This window comes from Strix uralensis, chromosome Z (genome assembly GCF_047716275.1).
Source record: "Strix uralensis isolate ZFMK-TIS-50842 chromosome Z, bStrUra1, whole genome shotgun sequence".
Taxonomy (NCBI): domain Eukaryota; kingdom Metazoa; phylum Chordata; class Aves; order Strigiformes; family Strigidae; genus Strix; species Strix uralensis.
The window spans coordinates 14,933,925-14,961,647 of record NC_134012.1 but is presented as its reverse complement, the minus strand read 5'-3'; the positions used below and the strand labels follow the sequence as shown (position 1 = coordinate 14,961,647).

Below are 27,723 nucleotides of genomic sequence, written 5' to 3'. Positions count from 1 at the left end.
GTACACAGTACCACCATTTGCATATATTCTTGTCCACAGTATCTTCCTCAAACATGTATCTCAGTTATGTTCTGCAACAAACTTTGTAGTCCACGTAGCTGCACATTTATCTCTATCTCAGGTGGGCAGATCTTCTGCCAGTCTTTGTCTATTTGGTTAAGACCATAGATTTAATAGTTCAGATAAAGCAATCGAACAATCAAAACCATTTGAGTCTAAAATGGAATATACTGAGCAAACCAGGTTTGGGGTTTTTTTTGTTTCCTTTTTTTTCAAGATGCTTAGCCCTATGTTCTCTCACGGTTGAGTAATAACATTGTAAGATGGTCCAAAGCATCAAAGGAGCAAAAAGAAGGAAAAAAAATCAAAATAGACTACCTAAATGTGGCAAGGACAAAAACATACAGGTAGAGAGCAAAAGGCCAATGCTATAATCTCCACAGCTAGTATCCTTTGGCAGTAGGCCTTTGTTTTGTTTTTAATGAAGCATTGCTTACTGTACTGAAATGCTTTCCAATGACTGCTACCCATTACTAAGCTTCAGATCTCTCATAATGTGTAAAATCTTGCTATTTGACACACCTTGTATATATATAGTACAAAAAGCTTGGAAACATTCTCTCCTTACAGAGTAACTCTGCATTCTTCCTGCACAGAAGTTGAATCAGGAGACTTACCTATTTTTCATTGTAGCAGAGAAAGATCAGGGGACACCAAAGTTCTTATTTTATTGAGAGTTAACCAGTAAAAATACCTGTATAAAGAGCTGAACTTCAAAAATTATCATCATCTCAAAGCATTAAGAAAAAAAAAAAATCTGTCACAAATTCAGCAGTCTACTGAATAAATCAAAATGGAAACAAAGCAGCTTGCATGCACATCCAGCATTCTGCCAGTCTCCAAGCTCCTATTGTGCCAAAATGGTACAGCAGGCTCCCCTTTATATGACAGGGAATGCAATTTTACATGAAATTGGACATAAAATTAATCAATCTGTGTTCAGTGAATCCCCTCTTTAAAAAAGTAGGGAGTTACTTCTTTGGGGTATTGTTTTTCTCTTAAACTTTAATTCACTGTCTACAATAAGAGTTGACAGATCAGTTTTTTTGTTTTGCATAGGATAAATTCCAAAAATACACTGGTTGGTATACACTACGCTTTCTGTACTAGCTAAAACAGAGCTTTCCAAGTCAAAAACCAAAACACAAACAGGTTCAACTGACCACTGAGTCCTTGCTCCTAGAATCATTTTTGTCTGTGTATTCTCTGAGCTGTTGAGATGGCATAGGAGTAACAAGAGTAGAAGCTCTCAAAGCTTTCTGGTGAAGCCTGGTCCATTTGCAGCACAGTCAGAACATGCCAAAAGATTTAACTGGATTGACTCATCATTTGGATAATGATCTAATCTGAATTGAAGCTGTGAAAATACCCAGTGACTTGAGATGACGTAACTGCTGTTGCAAAATCTAGATTCTCTGCAGCTCTCCTAGAAAGAGGGCTTTGTTGGAAGACAGATATGAGAGACTCTTAAAGCAGACTGTCTTGGAGATGTGCCCAGAGGACAGCTGGTACATGTGCACAGCTAGGTCAGATCTGTCAGCAGTCTCTCAGCAGCAGGCTGTCCTCTCCCAGCTGCAATTTGTGTCCTGTACCCTTACTGGTTCTGCGGTTGTAGGGTCGAGATCCACCTCGATTGCTCACCTTCTTCCTATACGGAAAAACTTACCACATACCTGACTTTGATAGTGGAGCTGTCACCACTGGCTTCATTGCTGGTGGCATCTGCACTGCTGGTGATGCCTGCTTTGGTATTGAGTCTTTTTGCAGCAGTATTTTAAAAGGCTGCCTGAGCAGCTTTGGCTAGAGCACTAGAAAACACAGCTTATCTTTTACCAAAATTGACAGGCTTATCTTCTCTACACTGCAGGAGATGAATGAGAGTTGTGCTCCTCCATGTTCAAGGTGTGTGTCACTGACTACAAGAACACTCACATTTGTTTATTGCGTATTTTTTTCCCAAGGAAGGAAAGAACTACTTTGTTCCTTTTTCACTACAATCAAAATCTGCTATCCCATTCAGGGAAGGGAATATAAAAGGCAGATGATACTAGATGTCAAGGATAACTTGTGGAAGTCATCCTTGTTTTAGTCAGTATGGTTCTGCTAAACAGTTACTTTTGAACGGTTTCAAAGCCAATCTTAGGGTAATTCCTGCCTTCTAAGCAATTTTCATATGAGCATGACTCTGCAGTATGAGGTAAGACTTCTATGAGTCCTAGTAGCTGTATTGAACTCTTGAATACTTTTTCAAAACACATAGTTACAAAAGAAGAATATCAGTATTCATTTCAAGGAGGTTAATATAGAATTATCAGAAAAACTCTAAAGCATTCTGAAGAGTTTCAGAAGAGTCTGTTTACCTAGGACACACCCAATATCTTGTCTCCCAACTGCAGGCTGAAATAACAAACTGCAGGAACTGTGGAGCAACATAGCTGTGCAGCAACATTGCACTCAATTGCCATATGCTAAAGCCAAATAATGCTTGCAGCATATGCGCAGCCCTGATTCTCTTTGTTATTCCACACTGTCTTGCACACATGAGGGCTTAAAAGCAGTTGAAACTCCAATGAAATATGCTCCAAGAAGAACAAGAATGCATATATCTCCCTACCCCAAATATGGGAAAACTTCTGTGTACCAGATTTTGGGTTCTTTATGAGCTGTTACAGTAAGATTGGTCAAAAAGGTACTCGGCAAGTTGGTTGGTTTTTAGAAAAAAAACCCAAACGTGAAAGATTAGGTTAGATGAGACACGTGTCTGAAATGTAAAACTAACGTGCTGGTCACAGTTATACCTAGATCCTCTCCCTTGTTTTCAAACCCATATTTATGTTTAAGGATTTTTTTTTACAGGAAGCTATAAAAAGAAACAATAAGCATAAAGAACTTAAACCACAAGCAAATGCAAGGAAGAGATAAAGTGGAATACTAAAAATAAATTTGGAGCAGTTGCGAGTTGGTGAGGAAGGAAAGCAACAGTAGAACATCCATGTCTTTATGCAAATATGGTAAAAAAGAAAATAAAGAAATTTTTTGAGAGAAAGAGTGTGGTGGAACAAAGCACACTACAAGAATGCAACATAGGCTGTTACAATAACCTGCACAGGAAAGCCACACGCGTAAGAGAAGGTCAATGCACTACACTATGCTCAAAGACAGTTAAGAATGTGCTAAAACATGAAGAGGAACAATAGAAACAATGGACATTCAGTTGCACCTGTGTGGAGACTGATGTGCTTGCTCATGGTCCAAGAGACTGGCTTCTGAAGGCTAACTCAGAAAGCCTGCACCATTCTCCAAGGAAATCCAGCAGGGCAGCTCAGCAGCACCACCGCTTCTTGAACAACACTGGAGAAAAATAAGCTCTGCCTGACCCGGGGCAAGTCTGACACAAGAAGGTATCCTCACTTCAGGTGCCTCTGAGCTGCAGATGCTTTATACCACTCACCAGTACAAAAAATGACATAACCAGAAGTCTTATAATACAAACATTTAATGATGACCTAGAAAAAAGTGATACTGAGTTCTGTAAGAATCTGTAGAAGAATAGCAGATAATTGAAATGTGTGCAAAAGAATGGCCAGTGATGGCTTAACCTTTGAAAGCTCTTGGGGAATTTGTAAAAAGAAGTTTAATACAGAAGACTGGAATTTATCAAACATAGCAGTAACCTTTCAACACTGAAGAATGTAGTGCTGTGGGGAAAAAAAAAACCAAAAACAACCCAGCCTCAACTAAGACCAAGACTCAGGACACCTATGAACTCTTGTAAGTAATTCTCTGAAACCCATGAAGAATATGAGTTTACAGAAATAAGTCTGAACTTTCCACAGTGTGCTCCTTTAGAATGACAGGCTAAAATCCAAAGCTTAAACTATTATTTCTTTGGGAAGAAAAGATCAAGAAGGGTCTTGGGACAAGCAGGCAGTTATCTCTCCATGCAATTTAAACTACATTTTGTCTCCTGAAAATACTAGGAAGACATGCAGAGAAGAATGCTGCTGAAGACAACCTGAATTAGGCTAAAACTGGGTACATCCCTTTATCAGATCCCAAACAACCCTGTTTCCTAAGGGTAGTCTACCATTTAAACTCTTAGAACTGAGGAAGCAAAGCATTCAAGAGTTCAATGCAGCTGCTAGGACTCATGGAGGTCTTACATCACACTGCAGAGTCATGGCCTTATTGTCATGATGAGCAATTATGAATATTGCTTAGAAGGCAGGAATTGTCCTACGCTTGGTTTTGAAACTGTTCAAAAATAACTGTTCAGCAGCATCATACTGAGAAAAACAAGTATAACTTGTCCATTTTCTCTTCTGCTTTCTGAGACAGCAGAGAAAAAAGCATTCATTTAAGGTTTGTTGGTACTGTACTTATGTGGTAGTTAATCACTCAAGAACAAGCAAGGCTTTTGTAAGACAAATGAGGCATGGAAACAATTAACACAGAAAACCTCTGCCTTTTTTTTCCTCTTTGCCTTGGTAGACATAAGCCGTATTTGCACTGATAGTGAAAAACGGGATACTTCAACACTTCCATTACTGCACCTTTCTTAAAAGCACCTATGCTGATTTTAAAAACATACTATAAGGTAGCATATAAAAAACATGTACTTTTAAAAAAATATATTCAACTTGATAACATTAAGGATTAGCATAAAGGTTTTTAAGTACTACTACATGTATATCTAAATTAATTCAAAGTCATGCTCCACCACAGTATCTCAGGAAAGTGTTATTCCCATACTGATAAACTGTTATACATGCTGTCAAACAGATGCACTGTAAAAACCAGTCAGAGAGAAAATAGAGAACACACCACACCCACTTTTTTTCCCCTAGCTGTGAAAGCAAGAAACTGAAGCCCATTTGATTCCCAACAACAAAATCCAGGCAATGTTCACTAGGGAGGAGTGATGGGGGTGTGTATTTTGTTTTGTTTTATTTTGAAAAGATTTGCTAGATATATTCTGCAGTAACTTGTCCTGCATGATTTTATTTAGCTCCTAGTTAAAATAAAATTGTGAATTAAAGCACAAAATACAGACTATGACACCAATCTTTCAGCTGGCAAAATGCTTTCATGTACCCACCAGAATATTAAGACAAAAATCCCTTTGGTTAGTCACATTGTTTGAAATCTGTTCTCAGAAGAAACTAATACACAACATCAAGACTGTAGATATATCAGACTTCTCAACTACAGCAAAACATTTGGAATGGTAAATAAGTTTGCATAGATTTTTATTTTTCCTGTGCAGAAAGATTTCATAGAATATACTTAGAACTGCTCAGTATCATTTAAAAATTCTAACTTCACTGCCAACAGTTTATGAACTCATCGTTTCCATAAGGCTTGCCTTGCTATTTGGTCACAGGAATACAAGCTTCTTCTGAGCATTAACATTCATCTACCACTGTAATCTTAGAAACAAAACAACAAACTGACTCAGTTACTATGTTTTCACTTAGATTGTTGGTATTCAGGAAGTGAGACTCTGATTACTAATCATCTGAGAGAGCCCTTGAAATGATGAGTGACCTTTTAGAAGTTCAGAAGAATAACATGTATCATGAAATCACTGGGAAACAACGTCTTAAAGAAAACAGGTAATGGAGAAACTTAGTTGAGAGTGAATGTATCACTGCGTGTCTGTCACATTCTGACTTTAATGTTTTGAACATGACAAGGCTGAGCGCCAGTACTCTCCAAAAAACAGGGGTGCTCATTTTTTCTCTTCACAATTAAAACCAATGCTTACATTATATTCACATTGCCCATATATACTGTAACACTAGAAGGCCATCTATGTCAAAAAATTCTTGTGCTGTGTTGCAATATTGTGAGCTGAGACGCACTCAGCTCACACTTAAGACTTACACTGAGTCCATCAAGCAGCTATCAGAAGGTACAAACAAGTAGGGGCTTTCCAAGAAACAGAAACATATGAAAAGACAATGAAAAAAATACAGTAAGCTGAAACGTAACCCTTATGAAATCTCACTGTAAGGCAGACATGATCTTAAGTAGCGGAATTCAAGAGGCATCTCATTGAAATAAGAGTCAGTAATTGGAGCTGCCTATAGCAACTACATATCATAAACACAGTGAACTTGAAGCCTTGATACATATCAAGGACTACGAATTAACTGACACCAATGAGATTAAATGAGGAAAAGTGCAATAATAGAATATTGATGCATTTTGGAACAGCTTTGCTGCTTTCTCAGCCAGAAATGCTACAGGAGAAAGATAATTTTTTGCTGTATCTCAGGAATGTATGTATTTGCGTAGATGTCCAGAAAATTGCAGACAGACAAATCTAGAAAGTTTCTATTAAGAAAAAAAAAAAAAAAGGGTGGGTGGAAGGGACCAGAACAAGCCCTACTTCAGAATTGTTCCATTCTCCCCTTCTCAGTCAGAAGGAGAGGTTGAAGTTTTGGTTTTATTTTTAAAAAATAATTGAAGCATCCAGGAATCTGAACATAGCAGTAACACAGAACAATACTCAGTTATTTCTTGAAAGTACAACATAAAACAGCATGAAATCAAAAAAGACAACATTCAATGAGGGCAAGTAGCAAGAAAGAGAAATCAAGTCTATAAATACAGAGCGAAGAACAGCTAACAGAAAAGGATCCAACTGCAAAATGGCTCGCAACTGAGTAGGAGTTGAAAGTATGACAAGATGACAAAAGCAAAACTAAAAATTTCTAATTCAAGGATGTGATGGTACTCTTCCCAGGACACAGAAGGCAGTGATTCCATGCATTTTCAATGTATCCAGATGTAGACAAGAAAAGAGAGACCAGAGAACAGCAACAAGCATGGTTGGAGATCTTAAAAATGTGACATATGAGGAAAGATACAAGGAGCCTTCATTCATATGAGAGTAAGTCTATAACATGGTATTAACTGAGATAACTAATATGACTAGGATCCTAGAAACAGGGTTCACAAACAGTGCATAAACCCTTAGTAGCTGGATGTTTTATCCAACAAATAATTTTGTCCTTAGATATGTGACACAGGCTAATTAGAGTACTTGTAAAAACCACTGCACTGCTGAATAGAGCCATAGGAAAACAGAATGGAACAGAAAAAAATCCTCTGTGGGGTTAACATTCAAAAATCTGCATACATTCTTTTCCTTTCTCCCATTTTCAAGTTTCAGAAAGAACTATGAAAGCAGCTGTGGCTGGGATAAGCTCACATGGCTGGACAGAAGTGTGGTAAGAATTTCAGGGTGATCTAAAAAGAGGTTTCTTTCACGGTGCCATCAGTCAAACTCAAGTTTGCCCTTCACATGGCCAGTCAATAATGTACAGGACAATCAATCAATCAAATCAGGATGTGAAGGCAGTTGCTGTGTTTCTAGAACACCTCCTCTGGGATGCAGACGTAACTAAACCCACAGAGTTTTGCAGTAACTTCCAGCCCAGGTGATGCACATGCTCAAAACAGTCCAGAACTAATTATAAAACTGAATCCCATAACACAATGTGCTGCTTGGCTTCCTGGTGGCATCAGCAGAGTGCTGTAGGAACCCACAAGAAAAGCTTTGTACACCATCACAACCCAAGGATATTCTCTCTGAAGCTTTAGTTATGCTAGCACAGAGCTTCTCCACATTTCTCTTGGTAATAGCTAAGGCTGCAGAAAGTAAGTATGTAAGTGTTAGAAAAAAGTACAACTGACATGGCTGTTTGTTTGAGAATTTCAAGTTGGGTAAGGGCTTCCCCTTACAGGAAAGGGGAATGGAAGTTGTTGCAGTTCAGCCTGAAACTCCAGCACAGGTTTTCTTTATCCACCAAAATGGAAGTTCTGCCTTAGTACAAAGATTATTGAATGCTTTCCACTCTTAAATTTCATTGCTTACAACTTTGCCAAAATAGCAGTTTGGGCTGAAACTTTCCACACCAGATGCCTGCCTGAGGCTAAATTTTCTTGCACAAGTTTCAGCCAAAGAGTTCAGATGTTTTATAAAATGAAGCTACATTTTTCAGCATTAAAAGTTTCTGGTGACCTTTTCTTCAAGAAGGACAGACATTCCTGACAGATTTCAAGTGCCTGTTTGCTTGACAGAGAAGTAAGATTTGTAATGTCTATGGGACCGGATGGGATACACCCGAGGGTGCTGAAGGAGCTGGCTGGGGTGCTCGCCAAACCACTTTCCATCATTTACCAGCAGTCCTGGCTGACCGGGGAGGTCCCGACAGATTGGAAATCGGCCAATGTGACGCCCATACATAAGAAGGGTCGGAAGGATGATCCGGGAAATTACAGGCCTGTCAGCTTGACTTCGGTGCTTGGGAAGCTGATGGAGCAGCTCATCCTGAGTACCATCACACAGCACATGTGGGACAACCAGATGATCAGGCCCAGTCAGCAGGGGTTTATGAAAGGCAGGTCCTGCTTGACAAGCCTGATCTCCTTCTACGACAGGGCGACCTGCTTATTGGATGAGGGAAAGGCTGTGGATGTTGTCTACCTTGACTTTAGTAAGGCCTTTGACACCGTTTCCCACAGCATTCTCCTGGCAAAACTGGCTGCTCGCGGCTTAGATGGGCACATGCTTTGCTGGGTAAAAAACTGGCTGGATGGCCGGGCCCAAAGAGTTGTGGTGAATGGAGTTAAATCCAGTTGGTGGCTGGTCACGAGTGGTGTCCCCCAGGGCTCGGTTTTGGGGCCACTCCTGTTTAACGTCTTTATTGATGACCACGACCATCTAGTCCAACCATTAACCTAACACTGACAGTTCTCAACTACACCATATCCCTAAGCGCTATGTCGACCCGACTCTTAAACACCTCCAGGGATGGGGACTTCACCACCTCCCTGGGCAGCCCGTTCCAACGCCTAACAACCCCTTCTGTAAAGAAATACTTCCTAATATCCAGTCTAAACCTTCCCTGGTGCAATTTGAGGCCATTCCCTCTTGTCCTATTGCTTATTATTTGGTTAAAGAGACTCATCCCCAGTTCTCTGCAACCTCCTTGCAGGTAGTTGTAGAGGGCGATGAGGTCTCCCCTCAGCCTCCTCTTCTCCAGACTAAACAACCCCAGTTCCCTCAGCCGCTCCTCGTACGACATGTGCTCCAGATCCTTCACCAGCTTCGTTGCTCTTCTTTGGACACGTTCGAGTCATTCAATGTCCTTTTTGTAGTGAGGGGCCCAAAACTGAACACTGTAATTGAGGTGCAGCCTCACCAGTGCCGAGTACAGGGGTAAGATCACTTCCCTGTCCCTGCTGGCCACGCTATTTCTGACACAAGCCAGGATGCCATTGGCCTTCTTGGCCACCTGGGCACACTGCTGGCTCATGTTCAGCCAGCTGTCAATCAACACCCCCAGGTCCCTCTCTGACTGGCAGCTCTCCAGCCACTCCTCCCCAAGCCTGTAGCGCTGCTGGGGGTTGTTGTGGCCCAAGTGCAGCACCCGGCATTTGGCCTTATTGAAACTCCTACAGTTGGCCTCAGCCCATCGCTCCAGCCTGTCCAGGTCTCTCTGCAGAGCCTCCCTACCCTGGAGCAGATCAACACTCCCACCCAACTTGGTGTCATCTGCAAACTTACTGAGGGTGCACTCAATCCCCTCGTCTAGATCATCAATAAAGATGTTAAACAGGAGTGGCCCCAAAACCGAGCCCTGGGGGACACCACTTGTGACCAGCCGCCAACTGGATTTAACTCCGTTCACCACAACTCTTTAGGCCCGGCCATCCAGCCAGTTTTTTACCCAGCAAAGCATGTGCCCATCCAAGCCACGAGCAGCCAGTTTCGCCAGGAGATGAATCCATCTCAAAAAAGGGGTCAGTGATCCAGCTCCCAGTTGTAATACTTGTGTTTGAAAATAACAGCAGTGAGGTGGTCAGAGAAGCAGCGCTTCTGGCTCCAGACAAAACAGTCCAGCCTTTGTTAGGTTTGACACTGAGCAGGAGGGCTGCTGTGACCATATCCAGTGACCCTGGTGCTGGCACACCAGAAGCCTTGTGGTCTCACCAGTCCTGAGACACCTGTCAGAGAACCCTTGTGCTGGGCAAAAGCCCCCAAAGTTTCACAGAGACGTGGGGAAGGCAGATTCTCCCATGCCATGGGCTCAGTGCAAGAATGCTGATTGTAAACGTGAAGCTACTGACCATCCTGGAGCATGCAGAAAGACATGCACAACTTAGCTCACCAAATAGTTCCCTGCAGTTCACTTGTTATTTCACAGACATACAGATCTGGCTGTGTCCTCTTGACTCTCCATGATCCTCCCAGACAGAGCTGGGTCTGCATCACAAATCTGCAGCATGAAGTGTCTTGGAGCAGGGGTGGGATTACCACACTGCTCTCCAGCTACAGACTAGCACCATTCATCACACCAGCTGACAGATTAGACTTGTGCACTAGGGGAAAAAGGAAAAGCAACAAAAACCCCACCACACACTGAGCGGTCTGCAGCAATAATTAAAGATTCTTGCATCACATTCTTCCTATGCTGCATTCAGGGCCTTTTTTGGCCCAAACTCTCTTCCTGACCTCATCTACCATGACTATCCTCCAAGTCTTGTCTCAAAGCTCATTTCCTCAAAGAGGCTCAACAGTTAGAAATTGCAGCTACACGTGCACATTAAAAAAAAACTAAATATGCACAGACTGTCCAAGCAAGCTCTCAAAAGAACGAGCTTTCAGTTGGTTTAGTCATCCAGTTCCAGCAATTACTTTGTTTCAGCCTGTTGTTCTTATCTTCAAGACATTAATTTTACTGCAGGATGCTTTCTGGGGACAGAGCACTTTTGATATCAGAACATCAGACACTAAATTCTGATGTGGGATTAATGAGAGGTGGTCTCTGTTGGAGGCTTCTCTGGGCTCTTGGAAGGTAAAATATACCTGTTGAGAAGCTCCATCTCTTTCTAGACCGTCAAGTGCTGAGTGCTTTTATTATTACATACATAATTGAACGTACCTTTACTCTCATGTCATGTGAGTTGGGTAAACTAATCCTAAATGCAAAGTGTGTCCTTTCAGAGTTTTAAAGAATCAGTGTGAACACCTACATCAGAAAGTTCCAACTGCAATAAATATGTATTTAAAAAATTAAATGTTGCAAGTGTATATCATATAGAAGAACAAAGTACATCTGTAATTGTCTGTAAGTGCACACAGTAAAGAAAGCAACAAGACTCAGCTTCCAGCAAATAATAAAATTAGTAAATTTGGTTTTTTTTTTTTTTAAAAAAATCACCTTTTCCTTCTTCCCTTCAGGAAAAGCTGATACTAACTTAAGTAATTTGGTTTTCAGATAAGAGACAGGAAAGGATTTCTCCAAGAGAGATTAAAGGATTTAGGTAACACTGTATATACAATTAGAATTCCCAAATGTTTGCATCACTGGTTGTTTCTGTGGGTGCTGGGGAAAGATTAAACTTGATTAAATTACAGATTGTGCAAGTATATTTATGGACTCAGCTGTGAAACAGAGAATAAAAGTCTATTTGAAACAAAACTATTACCCATTAATCTGTTGGTAAAATATCTGGAGTCAGTTTCCCAATTAATTTCGACTTTAAAAAAATATTGTTTTAATGTCAGCTGAGAAATAAAGTCCAGTGAAAGTATTAGATGGGGAAGTAAAGGGACAAGCAAAATTATTTCAGTTCAGGGGTCTAAAGTAGAGATTTCACTGCCTATTTGGCAAAAGTACATGGTTCAGATGTGTTTGTTGCATGTAATGTGACATTACTGCATGTAATGACCTATTCAATTCAACTGGCATCTATTTTTAGCACTAATTATTCATTAGCACACACATTTTGTCATGACAAGGTTTTGCTAACATGAAAATATTTCCTGGATAGTTTGGAAGCCCTACCATATTCTAAACCATACGCCCAGAAGGTTGATTAAAAAATTGAAATCCTAAGAAAATAACCCCACAACAGTACAATAATGTACTGCAACAACAAAATTGGAGGTCAGAGAGGGAAGGACATGAAAATTCAGCAGAAAATTCCTTACAGTCCATTTTCTTCCTGAGACTGCCCAGGACAATCAGACAACCATGCATATTCCTGTTCCTCAGGGGGCACCTGAATGTACTTGATACTGACAAAATAGGTTTCAACCCTAATCTAATGAACTGAATATAGACTTGAAAGATGTGTAAGAGTTTACTCTCAACTCCAGCAGAGGCAGGATTTAATCTGTTCAACCCACTTCCCAGACTACTTTATAGGGAGGAGCGCATTCAGTCATTTTTTAGATTTCAAAGCTGTAAGAGAAAAATCTGAGGCGGAGTTGGGTTTGACCCGCTTATTGCACCATGCCAACAAGATGAAAAAGTCACTTCTGTTCCTAGAAGAGTTCAGACAGTCCAAAAGCAAGCATTTCTCTTCAGGAAGTTGGATTTACAGGCATTAAAAAAGACCATCAAATTAACTCAAAATGTAGCTAAAAAAAAGGCTGCAGCTTCCACCGCTAACTTGCCATGTGAGAAAAACAAAAGCCCGAAAACAATTAAAATTACAAGTTAGAGCATGAAATATTCCAGTCTTTGATATTTTTTTGTATTGTCTCAGTTTCTCTGGGCTTTTAAAATGTCATAAATTGCCTCTGTGCCAGAGAAGTTGCCTTTCCAACTCACAACTCTAAGCGTTTGTTTATGTGACATACACTGCTGAGTTAGCCTTCACCCCTAGGTCTAATCATAAATTATACTGCCAGGCAGTTTTCAATAAAAAACTTTTAGCACTGATTTAGCCACAGAGATTGAAAAAAGGATGCCAAAATGGAAAAAAACACAATCATTGATGGAATATTCTATTACTTAAGCCACGTGTTAAGAAATCCTCTATACTGTTTCAGTCACCCAGGCAAAAGACAGAAGTCAGCCCTTCAGGGCCTTTCATAATGTGATACAGGCTGAAGAATTGAATTTGCAGAAAAACCCTGAAAGCAGTAAAGGGGCTTGTGTAGGGTAGAGCTAACTGGCAAGAAGTGATCTTTGTGCATAGTATATGACAACACGGGAAGTGCTCTGGGGTGGGTTAAGCTGCCATTTGATGTCAAAAGTCACAGGTTAATAAGTTAGCATGCCCAAAGAGAGTAAGATCCTATGTGAAAGTGAAGTTTTACACTGTGTATTTGGGATATTTTCTCAGTCATTCACCTTATTCTCCTTAACAGAGGCCTCTGGCAGTAAAAGGAGAAGCACAACAGCTTTCCTTGCTTTCTTTTTTGTAATGCCAACATCATTCACGTTAACAGCCTATAAGAATATGCTTCTTTTTTAATTCTCCTTACTTACCTAATAAACATACAAATGTGCCTGGGTTCTGTGTGTATGGCAATGAATATCTGTTTTGCAGGATTATAGTGGGCTACTTAAAAAAAACCAACCCACAAAAAACCTTTCTGAGAACACTCTTCTGGCTATGAAGAGTCCTTGCAAGTTGAGTTTCAATGCTTCCAACATCCACATTCTGAAAAACACCATTCACAAAGCTGAAAACAACCCATTATTCTTTGACTGCAGCCATCAGCAAGTGCTGACAAAGATGTTTGAAATGAATTTGAAAAGAATATTCAAAATATACCTAATTCAGTCAAGAGTTACGGCACTGCTTGCACACTTTCACTAGAACATATAGAGAATATATCCTCTCCAATCAATCCCACAGAGTTAAAAGAAAGTGACATATGAAAAATATGTACAGTAGTTTGGATACAATTTCTTCTCTAGTGTAGTAAATTGTATTCAGCTATTAGACACAGTATTTTTAACATGAAGTGAAAATGACCTTTTAATGCCCTTTGTAGCTCAACATTAATTCACGTCTTTGTTGATAGCTGTCCTTCAAAAAAAAAAAACCTGAGCTCCTTAGGTGTGGGTGGAGTTTATTTTCCTGTTCTGTTTCACTGACATCTTAATCTATACTTTTCAATTTCTGTCTAAATAGCTTCTTTCTATAGAGTTATAATACCTGGGAAAGAGAAAAAGAGGGATACTTTAGTTTACCTCTCCCTCCCCTGTCATTCACCTCTTCCCCACAAAGTGCAGTCTGCAGGCTCTTCATTTATGAATGTTGTCGGTATTATCCTAAGAGCCAAGGAAAACTATCTTTTAAGACTATCTTTTGGCAAGTCAAAGATAATTCCTTACACAAAATGCTGATGCCTGAAGTCAGATTTCTCTTTTAAGTAGGAAGGATGTAAGGTTAATTTCCTTATGCTGTTTGGCAAGTTGTTGAAAATTGCATTTAAAGCCAAGAACTGAGTTCTGAGAATAGGAAGAACTTCGACATGTTCATCAAAACTTAAATCGCCTCCTTCAATAGCTAGTATGAGACTATTTTAACAGATAAATAGACAGAAGAATGCAGATCCAGTTCACAGGTACTCAAAAACCAGACTATACAAGTCATCATATACTTCTGTAGGGGTATATTTGACCTTGGTCTACCAGTATAGTCATAACGTGGACCACTGAACCACAATGGCAGCAAGACAAGACAAAGAGTATATTTTGCCAGTAGATGCTCTCAACACTTTGTCTCACTGATACCCAACCTATCTGCCTATGAACACATCTCTTAACATATCCTTAGGAAGAAACAAACTTTCACTGCAAGATCTCCTCTCTCAGAAAGATCCTGCATTAACTTTTAGAAATCCAGTGATAAAATTTTTCAATCTCTAAGCAAATGTGTTAGTTCTTTGTAACCATGTACCTTTTCCTTCAAACAAAATCTCTGATGCTGCTGGCTGACCTGATCTTTTGCAAAACTAATGACACAAGTGGTCTCAGGCTGGAGCAACTGCAGAAGCTCACCCTGTCACTCACCCTGGTGTCCTGTTGGTCATTCTTCCCTGTCACTGTTGAGATCCATAACATTTAGCTACAGTTAAAAGAAACAAATGTCTCCAGTTTGGGTGCTGTTGGAAGAAAAAAGGAAAATGATGACAAACTGATAAGGAAAACAAGACAAATTAAGAAAATGTGCTATGCTTTATCTGAAGATAGGAGAAAGCATGGTGAAAACAGAAAGCATGCAAATAGATGAAATAATGAAATATAAAGATACTAGTAGCCTGGAAAAGATCATGCAGCTAGCTCATGTGTATGCGAGATGTAACTACCTAACCTTACAAAATTTTTTTTTAAGAAAGGTAATCATTGCAAGTCTATGTTTGGGACCTACAATCTCACAGAATAATGTTCTGCATAATCGTTTTTCTTCTGTGCAAATATTTATATTGTATTAGTGGAAGAGTAACCCATACTCTTCCCTGCCTGGATTAAAGCATCACCACCAATTTACACAAGAAGTCATGGCTAACTAGAAACAGCTGCTAAGCCACTTGTATCTCCGTTGCTTTGTAATAGTCACTAATAACTCAGAAGGATCATATCTTCCATCTGCTTCTCTTCTATTCTACATCAAAGTCTTAACAGATAGCTTGTAAGTGAAGTTGTCATAGAAGCTAGGTCTTGAGGAGAGGCACAGAAAGCTATCCTGTGGTTGCTGCAGATGTTCCCCTCTGTACGTATACTAATAGCTGCCTGCTGAGTTTTAACATTCTTGGCAGTAGAGTTTCCAGATGTCTCCTCCAAAATTAATACAAATAACCAGGAAGTTTACAGAAGTGAGACAATCTAAAAATTTCTCCTTCCTCACTATTTTTTCCCCTGCAACCTCTGATATCCATAGAGGAACTGTACACAACAACACGGATTTGCTGCCCAAACACAAACACGCACAACAACAGCATACCCAATAAATGTGTTGCAAAAGACCCCGTATCGTAAAACACCACTTTCACATACCAGAGACAGCTCTTCACGCTCACCAGCAGTGGTCAAGCCACTGGGCTGCACTGCCTCCTCCTGATGCCAAGCATTCTGTTCACATGCTATCAGCATGCCAAAATGGGGAGCTAAGGCTTCATCTGGCATTAATGCCGATCACCTCAGAGGAGACATTATACATAAGGTCTGAAAGCACAAAATGAGATACAGAACTCAACACACTAAAATTTAATGAAAATTCACTCCAACATAGACTTGACCAACATTTTTTTGCCATCCTATCCTACACTGCCCTGAATCAAAAGCATCTACTCTATTTTCCAAGTCCTTTGAACACAAAAGAGAAACTAAGGTATATGATTCACACATTCAAACTTTCAAATCATGTTTTATTATAAAATGAAACTCTGCCAAGTCCCTTTATCAAATTCATCAAATATTTTCCTGTTTCTCAAAGAATGAATGCAACCACCCTATTCATATTAAATAAATAAAATTAAAAAAAAAAATCAAAGAGAACAGATTCTACTGAGGAACCAAGCTTCAGTGACTGTTGTATTTCATTCAAGGACTCAAACTGCTTCCAGCCAGCAACCCACAACAATGGCCTCTGAGTATGTATACATGCATTTATTTTTCAGTGACAATTTTATGAAGATGTACATACACAAAACAGGTCCCATGCAGGCAGTATTTACAGCCTTCCTTGCCTCTTGCCAGAAATTTTTCTTCTTTAAACAAAGCACTACTGCTTTTCCTAATGGAATGAACATTTCTAAAGCCCCGGAAATCTAGCTGCAATTAGGCAATATAAATCAAACCACAGTAATGAAGCACACAGATGACCCAGTTTTCTAATGAACATAGCAGGAAGGTTTTTCTGGAAGTATTTCTAGTGATTTTTAGCACTAGCATACAAGAGATTTTTGTCTGTCAGGCAGCTATTTTCTCTTACTGTAAAAAAATTTTGAATTCTGCTTCGTAAAAACAAACAAACCAACCTAAATATGTGTAAGATAAAACAAAAAACCTGCACTACAGCTAAAAGCCATAGTCTATATGGGAAACAAGAAATCATTCAAACTTTCCTCCAAGACCCAGCATCACAAGAGTTAAGAATAATCACTTCAAACACACACAAGACTTCCAAGATTTTGACCTAATACCAGTAAACAAGGCACAACTCGGGGCTTTTGGCTGAAATGGGAACCAGCTACTTCCCTGTTGGCTGTTTCAGAGCAAACAAATCTGACTCGTTTGCACCAGGAATTCCATTCTTGTCGAAGTCTGTAGTACACACCTATGAAAAATGCTTGTTTATAAATTTTCAGGTTTTAAGAAAGTTCATGGAAAATTCTTCAACAGCTTGGTATCAGGCAGCGTCAGCTGGTAAATGGCAAGTTGAAACAATTGCAAACTGTTCTGAAGAATACTTCACGCAAGTTAGAAAGAGTTGATGAAAGCACATTTCAAAACAGTCTTGGCCCAATATCCTTTTCCAGACAAGCATCGTGTACTTGCCATTGACCAACATTCAAACTGTTGCTATAGAAGCTTATCCATCAGTCTCCCATCTGCTCAGCACCTCTCTATTTTCCTTCCCTTCTTGAGGTAAAAGTTATCTTTAAAATGTGAGTGGGATAGCAGTAAGACTTAAAACCTGAGACAACAGACTCTGCCAAGAACTACTGTCTTATTATTAATCCTGGGATGAGAAAGAACAACAAACCCATCACTCACTTCCAAGAGCCACCTCTTCTAACTTATAGATCAAGCTTCACTGTCCACTCTCCAGTCCTACCCACCACAGAATAAAAGTTGTTGCTCTCACTAAAGTCACAATAGTATCCTCTTTTTAAAGAAATAATTACATATTGTCCCTCAGACCCAAAATTAATGTCTCAATACTAATTATTTTTTGTAACATGTAAATGTCAGCTTATAACAAGAACAACAAAGAACTGCATGAAGCAACTCTGGATTTCAAAGGTGGGAGCTACGGATAAACAAAATACTGTGCTAGAATACTGCACTGACAGAAGCTACATAATTTATAGTTTCTACAATACTGCAAACTCCAGAGGATATTCCTACTACAGCTGAAAAGAAGCAGAAGTTAAGCAACACTGAATGCTCTTCTCTGAATACCGCTGCAGGAAGGCTTTCCACTCAGCAAAGACTGGAATCTGCTCTTGATTCAGTAGTATTCAATATGCTGCACACAACTCCCAGAATGTCTGTGTGATTTACAGTCCCAAGATTTTCCTTTCTTCCTTCTGCAAAACCATAGTTCTCCTTAGCCTTCTGTACTTTAGAAAGGACAAGTAACCTACTGAGGATTGCTCTGTACCAAAAGTTGAGCTCCCCCTTGGAACAAAGGGTCACAATTCAATCTACCTTTTAAAAGGAGCAAGCAGGCAATTCCATCCAACTATAGCTAACAGTAGTACTATGTAACACTAATGCTAACACTGGAGAATTAAAGATGATGATAATTATCTGGGACAATGCCTCTTATTTTGTTAAAATTATAAAGGCAGTATGTTAATCAGCATAGCTGCCATCAACCCTTATTGTGCAACTGTAAGCCATCATGCACAAGTCAGCAAAATGCTTTAGCAACTAGAAAACTCAGTCTAGACCTTTATCAAAAGACGATCAGAATAATAAGATCACAAAGACTTGTGCATCCATTTAATTAAGATAATATGTTCTTCACTACAGTATGTACCTCATCACATTTAAGCAAACATCAAACTAACTCCAATTCCATCACTGTTTAAACAACTTTTCCACAGCAAAAACATCTATTCTGTTACCATAAATTTAGATTAAATGATAAATGTTTTACTCAGACTTTGTTCTAGACTATGTCATAGATACAGGCTTTTGAAAATAGATTTGAGTCTGACTAGCTCTTTCTCATGTTCCTCAAATCACAGAATTTATACAAATGAAGTTGTAAGCTGTAAACTACCCAAAACTATTTAGAAATTAAAAAGCAGGAGAATTGGAGCAGTTCACAATTCAACAGATTTTTCCATCTAAATACACTTATGTCCCAGAGAAGAACACGGCTTTTGTTCCAAAAATAAGTAGGGCAATGACAAAAGGTCCAATGTTTTATCTACTGTTTTCTATCTCTGCAGTCTTCTCCAAGACTTCTAAATCATCTGAGGCTAATATTTGTTACATTTCTCGCTGGGCCTCTTTTAACCCTGTGATTTATAGACTCTAGAGGTGAAGAAAATGCCTCAAATATAATGAGGTGAAAGAAATCAAACTACTTAAGTGTTCTAGTAACAACCTTTTTGCAAGCTTTTTCAAATAACATGCCAAATTCTGTGAAGTTCTAGAAGAGCCTTTTAGGATAAGGTGTGTTTCAACATATACTCCATTGTTAAGGGTGTAGTCACTGCTCACTGAAGCCAACCGGAGTTTTTCACTTACATTCAGCAGAGCCTGAACAGAGATGTATCAGCATTACTACTGATACAGAGATACCCTTCCTTCATTCAAACTTAATTGCATGCACAGAAAAGTCATTGGACTAGCTCTTGAAAAAGCCACAGCTGTTTCTCACTTCAAGCATTAAATCCAGGTGGATCATGTAACAACTCTTACAGTTGTGCTGATTATTCCAAGTCTGAACACAGCCAACATTTTAAAAATGCCTAAAAAACCTGGGTGGATTAGGCCACCCTGGTTGGAAAATCTGACAAAAGACATAACTTCACATAATTCTCGCTGATTTAGGCATGCTGCAAATTGCTGTAACCTTACAATAGACACTGCATTATTGCACCCTTTGCCAGTTAGGGAACAGGACTAACGCACACACACAAACAGCTAAGAATATGGAATTAATACAATAAATTAAACTCAAGTGGAGAATAGACTCATTTTCTCTTCATCTAAGAGTCTACTATTCTGACTTTCATTTCTTGTGCTCAAGAATGGAAACAATCATATGAATATCGAAAGCCCAGTTTTATGGACCTATTTTGGAAAGTCATCCTTTTATTAAATATGTGGTATTTTACAATACAGTAGCTTCCAAGGAATCAAATTGTAAAGATCTGTGTCACACTATTTAATATCTTATGTTTTGCCAATATGAAGTCAAACTTATATTGTCCCTTAGTGAAGGATGGGTATAATTACACAGATCAATAATAATTTCACCACCTGGCACAGAAAAAGTTCTATCATCAAAATACCACTGCACAGTTCCTGGTGATATTAATTTCCTTTTTATTAGCATGGATAAGACCACAAAAATATGCTGCTAAGTGAATCCACAAGCATGATCCTGTAAAGAAATGTGCAACTATAGCCCATACCAATCGAAACTAAGGTTGCTCAGATGATTTCCAGCTCTTGTGATTTTATTATGAGTCATATCTGGTGTTTTCCTTGAGTCATACATTTAGGAACCTCAGCAGTGGTGCCCATAATTACATTTTACAAGTTCATTACTGTGGTGAGGGGGAAAGGAATCCGCCTTTTTACATATATGCATCCAGATACATGAAGCATGCAGGTGACACCCTCAGTCACATGCCAGACTACTGGTTATCAGATTTTGTTGCACAAAAAGCAAGAGATTGTTACAAAAGTGCTTTTCATCTCTTAATGATAATTTCTTAGTGACAGTGCACTAGGATCCACATACATGGATTTCAACACGTCTTCTTTGTTGTGTACTTTCACTAATGAGAGAACTCCCTTTTTTTCCTTTCAGAGAAAAACAAGTATCTATTTATTTACTGCACAGCTTATGATAGAAATGGTATGACATTCCACCCACAAATAAGCTGGAACAAGTCAAAAAACTACAAGAATATAGATGAAGCTAAATTTTTTTTTCCCTTTATCAACCAAATAAATTTAATGAGTAGTATCAGTAAGAAAACAACATTGGCTGGGCATCTGCTGTTAAAAAGTTATTCTGTTGTATGTTTTCAAGACCATTCAAATGCTAATCAAGATGCAAGTGGTCATGTAAGAATCAACACTATCTAAATCAGAAGGGGAGAGGGACAGCATGCAAGTGCTTGCAATACAAACATACTTAACACATTTTACAATTCAGCTCCTCTGAATATCCTCAAAACTGTAAGTTTCTGAAAAGCAACTGACACAAACAGATTGCCTTTTAATGTTCACATAAACCTCTGTAAATCTTAACCATTGTCTGAAGCATATACTGCTATTCCAGCAATGACCAAAACAGTATGAGTCAGTAGAGGAACAAGAAAAAAAGCTTCTCGTGTCCTCATTTCCAATACTGAAAGTCTTACAACTTTCTCACAGGTTGCACCGAGCAGGAAGCAATTCTGCTTCAGCAGTGGATTAAGCAGATATCTAACATATCTCTGTCACATCAAATTTTGATGATGTTCCACTTATCATTTAATAAGGAAAATGAAAAAGACCCCAAAGTAAACTCTCTCCACAAGACAGATACAAGCAAGCACAAATTTAAGGGCTCCATGAAGCTGAATACAGTCAGGGAAACACAAAACCGAGGATGAGCATCTAGAGTAAGATTGTGCTCTGGCTGCTATTCTTACAAACATCCCCATCTGGCCTCGGCAAACGGGGACGAAAAGTGATGCAATTTTCATGGCACCCACATCCTCAAAGCCAGACACTCATCACCTAGGTGTCAGCAAGCCCCTACACAAGTCTTCTCAAATTACTGCTTCCCACCAAGACCTGAAACTGGCTCCCTTTAACATCTGTTAATCTAATTGGTTCCTATAAGCCTGTAACAATTAAACTGTTGTTGCAAGGAGCAAAAGGGAAAGGGGATTTTACATATCCACAGCTGGGCTGTTAGCAGAACAAATGGACTGCATCTGACTCAATGGCTCTCACCAAAATCCAGTTACCAAGCTGTGAGAACAAGCCCTAAATGAAGCTGATGGCCTCAGCAACTGGGCTGAGCTCAAAGTGCTTATCAGCTGCTCTGCCACAGCAGCAATCATGAGGGGCAAAGGCCTCAGAATTTCTCTAGTCAGTAAATTTAACAATCCTGGAGGAAGGTAAGACAATAATCATGGCAAATATGGAGTGAATCACTCAAAGTGAAAATAGAATTTTTGTATGATACATTACGAAGCTGGCAATTTTTAGCTGGCCTGTATTAAGAAGTAAAAAAACTGAAATCAAAGTCCCTGTTTAGATTCAAATTATTTTTACAAAAAGGGAAGTATTGCAACAGCTGAGAAAACTCAGCTCTTACGCAAAATACTTCAGTGGATTTAAATTAGAAGTAACATTCTTTTTTTCTAAAAGAAAAAGTGAAAATGGAACAAAGTGATACCCAGTTCAGTATTGGTCCCAGTCCCATTTCCACAGACACTCAGATGTCTCTCTCTCTCTGTGTACTTACAGGAGATTCTCGCTTTCAGAAGGAATTCTCATACATCTAAGCAATGTGCATAAAGGTTTGCAGAGCAGGAGCTGTAGGATCTTCTGCATCATCACCATCCAGTTTAAGGAGTGGAACTAACACTTCGTCATAGGTTTTGTAGATCTCTAAGCCTGAACATCTCACAGCCTGAGAAATCAAGTGAGCCCTGCAGTCTTCTTCCAGTGTGCCAGATTAAAGTCTTATACAGCTACTGACGTGCGGAGTCACGACTTTACAACCAGTAAGGTTATAAAGAAGGTATGTTTATTCAGCGCTGGGTGCACGGGGGATCGCTCCTCCACAAACGTGCACATTTTGGAGCGAAAAGCAGCTCCTTTCTATAGCATAAGTGTTTACATACTCATGATAATCCCGAGAATAGGGAGAGATATTACAATTAGTTTTGAGAAATCATTATCATAAATCCCGCCCCAAGTCCCTTCCCGTTGCGCCTGCGCAATGTCTCCTGATGGTCTTGGGCAGGGGTCTTCAGGATGAAGATTGAAGATTCCTCTTCTTCCTCTTATGACTTTTCACCCAATTAGGTCTCTTCAGCATGTCAATTTAGCATTCTTTGAATTCCCCTTCCTTATCCTGGGACTCAGTAGTTGCAGCTCCTCCCTTATCTCAAGAGCTCATCCTGCTGAGAGCCCATCCTGCTGAGAGGCCTGCATCTATTTCGTTAAGGTTTCTCACTTCACTACTTTCTTGTCCTTTCCACAGTGCAGTTTTAAAATGACTAATGAAACACTTTTCAAAGTATTTTTGCTCTATGGTCTCTACTATGCTTTCTACCCCAGTATTATGCCACCTAAGCAACTAGGCACAATGGTGTACTGAGGTGACACCACCACAATCCTTTGAAGTTTCTCAGAAGCTCTTGCAATATTCTAACAGACTATGCATCTCACACGTGGGACACCTGAGAGTTTACTAGTTCCCATCTCAGGGTGAGGGAGGAACAATAAGTGTTAGTTACCTTACGGGATCCAGGGAATTAATAGTTTTCAACCTTTGTTTCTTTAAGAACTCTCTAGCAACTGGCTTTTATTTTTTTAAGTGTTTTGTTTGCTATTCATCCCTTTCTTAATCTGCTCCTCTAATTTTTACCAATGTTTGAAATTTCACAAAGTCAACTTTTAAACCAGAAATGTTTCTAACAGTAAGTTGAGACTTTGGTACTCTTAAGTGAGTAATAGAAACTTTTCACTTTTCCAGAGTATCACTGAAAAAGACCTACGTATCCAAAATCCTTCCCCCCCCCCCCCCCCCCCCCCCCATTTCCGGATGTTTCCTTAGATCATCACAATTGCGGACATCTATTACTACATTCCATAATGTCAGCCAAGAACTCAAGAGTTAAGTAATTCCTTTTCTCTGATGACTGCAAAACAGTTCAAACATATCTTAATTACAATTTATAATCATTCTGAATCAAACTCAGTCAGCATTAGAAGGTTGCTGATGGCATATAAAGCTATTTGATGCCCAACAAATGAGGTAAAATCATTGAAAGTGTGCCAGTGTTACCAGGTTTCTTTTAAGGCTACTCAAATATCTGGAAACACCCAAGACTCCCAACAAGCTTTGTGTAGGTATGAAATTCTGAGCTGTACATCCAGGCACATTTGAAAACAGCACTAAGGGTCAATTAGCATCTTTGGGCTCAGAAATAGCTTTTAAGTTAGAGCCTTGCTATACCATCATCTCACGAAATGTCTCTTCACATCATTTCAGGTTAACAAGGCTGATCATCTCTAGTACTTTCAATGCTTTAAGAAGTTACTTTAATTCCTTTGAGCTCTTATTTACTTCACTTTCATTTCTGCTCTGCCTAGAGTGAACTCTTCCATAGCACAGCCAAGATGGAACAGAGAAAGATCTTGATTCACCGTGAACACCTTCTTCCCCACTGACACTGTACATATATCTGCAGTCATTCATCAATAAGAGTGACAGGTAAGCTGCTACAGGCACAGCAGTGAACACAGACCACTGTGACAGTGTCAGAATATAGGACAGACATGAATGCAAACAAGCTATATCCAGGCCTAAAACAACATAGCAATCTTTCAGACTGTCACAAAATATGTTAAAAATTATGATTTTGTGCTGCTAATCCTAATTCCCATCTCATTGCTGGCACTTGACTACCATCCTAAAACAGAAGTAATGAATTTTTGAAATCATTTGCTGAAATGTAGCACAAATTAAAGTGTGCTATTACTGTTCACTGATTTCCTTTAATAAGAAGGAACTGTACACACAGACTGGTGATTAAAACAAGTAAAAATAAATGGGATAAGGACTTTCCAAGTGAGCATCATGGCATTTGGTCAATTCTCTTTTGATTCACTTAGATTTTGCATGTGTAAGACTAAGCAGCATTCCCTCTATATTTCACAAGCATTAGTATGCTAGTAGTACCTCTGAGGTGGAGTCCCTCCAGCTACCAGGAAACCAGTCATCAAAAAAAACTCAGTAACAAAGAAAAAGAGTTTGATGACCAGCCATTAGAAGATGGACTGGTGAGAATGACAGGGAGGGAGACACAGAAAATGCTTTGATTGCATTAAATATAATGTTGTCTTGAAATCTGTGCATGCAAGAGTACTTTATTATCATAATCCTAATGGACTGGACAGTTTCAGAAGGGATATGAATGGTATCCAATTTCCAGAGAGAAATATGCTCAATGCAATCTGGAAAACTAGTTGGATTTCAAGGGATGTTTTCAACTTCCCCAGTATAGAATTTCTTTTTGTTCTTCTCAGTCTCAACTTTTCCAATACACAAAAGATGTAATTCTCTGCAGGGAAGGATTTTTTCCTCATTTAATAAAATCTACAAATCTTTAGAGACTATAAACTTTTTCATTTTCTGCTGCATTAAATTTTACCCCCAAAAGAATCTTTATGAAAATATTTATCTTCCTGTATTATTTGTCTAGGAGGTAGATTTAAAAATGACCAGTAAAGGACAATTGCAACCTTCTACCAACTAGACAAAGCTATTTTGCTTTAGGGGGAAAAAATGAAAATAAAAAGTGATATAAAAAGTGAAAAATGAAAGAAAATCATCAGCCTACATGTGGTACAGCAATTTTTTCAATTATGGCACTATCCAATTTTATCAAGAATATTAACTATATTTCCCAGGAATACCATTCTAATATTTCAGAATAATAACATATTAATTTTAAAGACATATTTCACTGACATATTGAAGCATTTTAGGAAGTATATATAGCATAAGACGACATTCACCTTTAGGTCAGATATGTTACCTCACCTCCTCCTATGCATTCCTCCCATTTATTCCATTGCACTGAAAGACAATAATATTCTCTCACTGCTGTTCACTCTATGTCTTAAGTCCTTCCGCATTACCTTGCAGAGGGAGCTGCAGTTCCTGGACCGAGGGAAGCACTGCTCCTATGCAGAACTGCAGCCACATGATCAGGCCACAGGACTTGAGTGTCAGGGATTCCTGACTACATGTATCAATACATATCCTTGAGTAAGTCACATCTCTACTGATCTCATGCTGTTTTAAAAATCAGTGAAGTAGGGATTTTGGTGGTTCCCTGGTATTTGTAAAAAGTTCAGCTAGTAACATTTGCTCACCAGGCAGACCAGTTCTCAGTTCGTAACTCTCACTGAATGCTTTTTCCATGGTCTGCATAAGTTACTGGGAAAAAAAAAAACCAAACCATGTTGTTTTCTTATGCTTCAATTCCACAATGTATTTAGATACACGGGTTTGAACAGCCATCAACAGGTTACTTGCAAGCTTGCTTAGAGGCCCTAATACCTCCCTCCTTTTAATAGCTTTGGAAAGTAATCTAACAGCTCCAATAGCTTAAGCTTAGAGAGGGACAGAAGGATATAAGAGAATTCCTCTGTGGGACATAGAGAAAAAGGGTAAGTCAGCCTCAAGAAATGAAAAAGGAACTATTTCTTTCAAGCAGTTCAGTTCTACTTGGACATAAAGTACTTGGCTCCACCACTGAGTTCTGTGTGCTGCTCTACTTTCTGCGTAAGGTAACCCTAATCACAGCCAGAGTGGAAAGCAGGTTTCAGTGGTAACATTGGTGATTCCTGACAATCAGTCCTTCTCAATCTAATAGATTTCTTCTTTCACTGACAGCTTCTTTTTAAGAATACCTCTTCCCAGACTTTATGATGGCCCCATCTCTAAGAAATGATTTGCGTGCACAGGCTCAACACATCTGCTTATCTTCAGACACATCTAGAGTGTGCAACTCACAGATCTGGCACTTTTGAAATAAGTCAGTGTACTGTAGTAAGTGATAGAAAGAAGGAAAAAAAAAAAGGTAAACCATAGTCTATTTAGCACATCTGAAAATGAGCTCAACCTCTGTTTAGTTCCAGCAGCTGCCTATAATGGAAAAAATGAAGATTGCTGTTGCCAGAAAAGTGGGCAGTAAGAAATAACAGATGTGAAATTTGAGCAACACCATTGGCTAGGTCAGTGGTACAAACGGCTTCAGAGCTGGGGTCCCCATTGGGCTGCAGTGTTCTCAGAGGCATGCTTGCTTTTTGAGCTGCTGAACAGTTCCCCTTGCTTAGTTTAATTTACTCAGCGACCTCACCCATGAATGCGATTGGCAGGAAATATTCACATCCTCACAAGCATGTGTGGGCTGTGCATAAAAGCTCCTCAATTAAAGTTAGTCACTACATTTTCCAAAATCATTTTAACATATCACTTCTCTCTTCCTCCATCCCAGACACCCCTCTATTTCATGGACACTTAGGGCGACTGGGGAAGAAAAGACAGGTCCTTCAACAAAAGATCTTACTAAATGAGGCTCACAAAGAAAGTAAGATCAAAGAAACCAGTCTAATCTGATGCATACATTTTTAAGAGGAAGGGCAGTGGGTAAAAAATGCCCTTCAAAGAGTCAACTCCAATTACAGAAGTCATTTTCAAAGAAGAATGAAGTTTCTTGACAGAGTTTAAAGTGAAAATTACAAATACAAGGTCTGTATAATATATCACATCAAGAGCAACTTCTGTCAGCTCAATTTTCAAGATTAAGTGGACTTCAATTTAAATTAAAATTAAATCAAATCAAAGTTATATTTAGGCATCAGAAATACGCCTTGAAATTGTAATGTGGATCACAAAGATGATTGCTACTTCAGAAAAACCAATTATAAAGCTATATTAGAAGAAAAACACTTCCAGTGAAGAATATTCAACAGCAGCAACTAACATCAGCAGAATTGAAGTTGGGCTGTCACATCCATTGCAAGCCATTCCTCTGCTACGCTCAAAATCTGGTTGTAAAAATGCAGCTCTTAATAAGCCTAGGTTTTCATGCTATGTCTCATCTGGTGTATTTATTACCTGTTGCTGATAGAAACAGTACTACTCTCCCCACCTACTTCCAGCTGCTTATTTCCTCTTTGTCCC

The 27,723-nt window shown here is 39.1% G+C and overlaps 1 protein-coding gene and 1 long non-coding RNA gene across 5 annotated transcripts in view; one reads left to right on the top strand and one right to left on the bottom strand.

Moving 5' to 3' along the window:
- LHFPL2 (LHFPL tetraspan subfamily member 2) overlaps positions 1–27,723 on the bottom strand; it is a 129,323-nt gene that overhangs the window by 31,641 nt on the left and 69,959 nt on the right. The gene's annotated exons all lie outside the window — the stretch shown is intronic.
- LOC141937400 (uncharacterized) lies at positions 3,318–6,942 on the top strand. The gene is made up of 3 exons (XR_012626949.1): positions 3,318–3,831; positions 5,538–5,675; positions 6,812–6,942. It is a non-coding gene; the product is annotated as an uncharacterized LOC141937400 (long non-coding RNA).